Below are 4,671 nucleotides of genomic sequence, written 5' to 3' on the forward strand. Positions count from 1 at the left end.
TTTATTCTGATAACATTGATCAGCATTTTAAACATCTTAATATTTTTATTCAAGTTACTAAAAAAGCTGGTTTAGCAGTAAACCAGAAAAAGGTAAAACTTTTTCAAATCAAGATAAAATTCTCAGGACACTATATTGAAAATGAAATAATGATTCCTATAGAAAGAGCAATAGCTTTTGCTGATAAATGTCCTGATAAAATCATTGATGTAAATCAATTACAGAGATTTCTTGGAAGTCTTAATTACATAGGAGATTTTTATAAAGATCTCGCACAAGATTGTAAATTATTATTTCAAAGGTTGAAGAAAAATCCTCAACAATGGACTAATAGTCATACTCTCGCAATACAAAAAATAAAAGAAAGGGTTAAAGAACTCCCTTATTTATCTATTGCTAATCATGAAGCATTTAAAATGGTTGAAACATATGCCTCTGATATAGGATACGGAGGAATACTTAAACAAAAAATAGATAATACATCTAAAGAAATTCTTGTTCGATACACTTCTGGAACTTGGAATAATACACTGAAAACATTACTACATCTCTCTAGCAATAAAAGTTCCGAAGTTTTATCCAGTTCTTGAGTTTCGAGTTTCATCAAACCATCAAGATTTATGTAAGTTTATGTCATACGATTATATTTATGATCCACCTTTTGATTATATCATGCCATCTGCAAATTATTTGCTGAAACTTAAAACGAAGATCAAATTAATAAAATTTCAAATTGAGATTCTTGAAATCAATTAAAAGATCCAGAAGTCAATCCTGTTTATAAACAGTGGTTCACTTATCCCAGTTTGGAAAGATCCAAAATTACCTTAAAGGCATTCGAGAAGCAAAGCTCATAGCTTGCTGCTTAAAGCTTAAGATCTGAAGAATAATTTTAATTTTCTACCTTCGTTAAGGTGTAATTTTAATTTTCTACCTTCATTAAGGTGTGATTAGTTTTTGTGTAAGTGGTATCAATTGTATGTCTGATTACTCTTTTTTTTTTAAATTTTTTTTTACTAACATGATTAATAAAAAAAATTACCAGTGTTATTTTAATGATAATAATTGAAATATGCAAATATATAATTTTTTGTACACAAAAATTCTTGAATTTATGCTCTTTTTATTATTTGAAAAATCATATATTTAAATATGATGGTTTAGTTTTTGAAAAAAATAATAAAAAAATATGAGTAGCTTTCTTGTGAGACGGTTTCCTGAATCTTTATCTGTGAGACGGGTCAACCCTACCGATTTTTACAATAAAAAATAATACTCTTAGCATAAAAATTAATACTTTTTCATGAATGACCCAAATAAAAGATTTGTCTCACAAAATACGACATTGCCAAAAAATATGTGTTATTCACTTAATTTTTTTTTACTATTTGTATGATATATAATAGGCGGTCTTCCTAGAACATGATTAATAATATGTAGTAGAAAAACACACATACAATTTTTTTTAAAAAAAAATTCAATAATTTTGCCTTCACATATACAGACGCACGTGTATATTAAACTGACACACAGCTTCTTTTATTTTTCAAAAACTAAATCAACACTTATTTAAATATAAATAAAAGTATATTTTTTAGAAAAGTAAAAAGATTGAAAATTTTAAGATAAACTATAAAAATATCTTTTTTAAAAAAATATTATTTGCCGATTAGCAACAAATTTGAAAATGAGAAAAACTCAAATGAGATTCGTATCACGGATCAGTTTTGTAAGACAGTTATTCGACTTAACCTGACCTATGAAAAATTATTAATTTTTATATTAATTTTTTCCACTATAAATATGGATTTTTCGACCTGTCTTACCGTAAAGAACCATAAGATTCTCTCATAAAAGAACTGTTTTTTGAAAATTATTTATTTTGTAAATTAGTTAACTCGGCATATATGTGACCTCGAATCCTATTTTATTAAATAAAAAATGACGTTAAGTAAAAGAAAAACAAAAAGTAAAAAAAAATATAATAATAATAAAGGTTGCATCGTCCGCTATTGGGGGTGGCGATTACTACAAAATGCCACCATTTTGTTGAAAAATATATTTAAAATGTGAGTATTGAATATTTGAATGTTGAATATTTGAATGTTGAAAATAAGAGTTGTAAATATTGAAAATTAGTGTGTGATGATGTAGGTAATGATGTATTTTATTTTTGGATTATTTGTAAAGATTTCCTATAAATAGATCTCTCATTTGTGAAGAAAATCACAATTGAGTAGAGAAAAAAATATTATAAAGTGTGTAGTTTGGTAAATTTTGAGAGTTTGAGATTTTTACTTTTTACCATAAATTTTTACTTTTTCACAACACGTTATCAGCACGAAGCTCTAAAAGTCCTACATACTTTTCCAAGCTCCAAACAGAAGAAAAAGGTAACAAAAATAATTATATTTATTTTACTGTTATTTATTTATTGTGTATTTATTTAATATACAATATAATGTTATTATTAGAAATAATAAAAATAAATTTTTCATAAACTTGTTATAAATCCTGGGAGGATGTTAAAACGACATCCCACACTCCCGGTAAGGGATACGACAAATATAAAAGCCTATAAGGTTTTTAAACAAAATAAATTATGACACTCATTATAATATTATGATATAATATACATAATTATTTAAACATGTCTAATATTATATATATCATATTATTACCATAAAATTATACAAATACATACCTTTATTTTTTTTGTACCCCAACGGTCATAAATGGTAAAAAACGGCTAGTTTTTGCCCTATAAATATGATCTCACAAACACATTCCATCACTCAAACTTTCTCTTCTTCTCTAAAAATTATTCATCATCAAATTTTTCGAAGAAAAAAGAAGATGGCTTTCTCAATGATATTTTTAATTATTTTGGTTGTCATACTCACGAGTCTTGTATTTATCGGAGAATATCCTCCTCGTGCGTTTTCTTTATTTTTACAAATACTTGTACTTGTTGTTTATCCGTTACTTTTTATTGCAATAATTATTAACTAATAAAATGCATCGTAATTTTTTTTAGTACCACCATGTCAAATTTAACAAAGCTTGAATTTGTTGCGCTCGACATCACGGGAAAGAATTATATGCCATGGACTCTAGATGTAGAAATGCATCTTGAGTCATTGGGTCTAAGCGAGACCATTAAAGAAAATGGCATATGCACGTCACAAGAAAAGGCAAGAGCCATGATATTTTTGCGTCGACATCTCGACGATGGATTGAAATGTGAATATCTGACTGAAAAAAATCCCATGGCTTTGTGGAAGGGATTAAAAGAAAGATTCAAACATATAAGAGAAGTTATACTTCCGACCGCCCGGGATGAATGGAATACATTGAGATTCCAAGACTTTAAAAAAGTCAGTGATTACAATTCGGCGATGTATAGAATAATCTCGCAATTAAAATTTTGTGGACATGAGGTCACAGAATCTGAGATGCTTGAAAAAACATTTTCCACGTTTCATGCATCAAATATTACTCTACAGCAACAATATAGAGTACGTGGATTCGCGAGATATTCTGAACTCATCGCCTGTCTTCTTGTGGCGGAAAAAAACAACGAGCTATTAATGAGAAATCATCAGTCCCGACCCACTGGATCAACAGCATTTCAAGAAGTAAATGTTGTAAATAAAAATGAATTTAAACCTGGAAACCAAAATCAAATTCAAAGACAAGGTTTTGGTCGAGGTCGAGGTCGTGGACGTGGACGTGGACGTGGAATTGGCCGTGGTCGTGGTCAAGGCCGTGGTTTTGAAAATAATCGAGATAGTTATTTTTATAACTCATCTCAAAAGAACGTCCCAAACCATCCACAGAAAAGGCATCATGAGAATACAAGTGTTAATAAGAAGCACTCAAAAAGATATGAAAGTTCTTGTTACAGATGTGGTACTCCAGGACATTGGTCCAAAGTTTGTCGAGCCCCTGAGCACCTTTGTAAACTTTATAAAGAATCATTAAAGGGGAAAGAAAAGGAGACCAACTTCACTGAACGCAGTGACCGTTTGAGTGATTCAACTCATTTTGATGCTGGTGATTTTATGAATGATTTCTCTGGAAATGATCAATATGTTGGTGGGATAGAAATGAACAATATTGATGCTGCATATTTTCTCAACGATTTCTCTGAAAATGAAAAATATAATGGTAGAATATAAATGTACAATAATCTATTTTTCATGTATTCATAGAATAATGTTTTATTGTATAATTATGATTTGTGTTATATTTAAATATATATTGCAAGTAATTTATTTCATTACATATTTTTTTTTTAAGTTCAAATATGGAAAATGCTATGAGCAAAGCTGAAGTTTGCATACCCGATAGTGGTACAACGCACACTATCCTCCGAGATAAAAGATATTTCTTGGAACTAAAACCAACAAAAACAACGGTGAATACAATATCAGGTCCTGTAGACTTGATTAAAGGATGTGGTAAAGCACAATTTTTGTTACCTAATGGTACAAAATTTTTGATCAATGATGCTTTATATTCACCACAATCGAAAAGAAATTTGTTGAGTTTTAATGATATATATTCCCATGGGTATGATACTCAAACAATGAATGAAGGGAATGAGAAATATATGTGTCTTATCACATATAAATCAGGAAAGAAATATGTGATTGAAAAACTACCAAT

The sequence above is a fragment of the Primulina tabacum genome, chromosome 9, assembly GCF_025594145.1.
Source record: "Primulina tabacum isolate GXHZ01 chromosome 9, ASM2559414v2, whole genome shotgun sequence".
Taxonomy (NCBI): domain Eukaryota; kingdom Viridiplantae; phylum Streptophyta; class Magnoliopsida; order Lamiales; family Gesneriaceae; genus Primulina; species Primulina tabacum.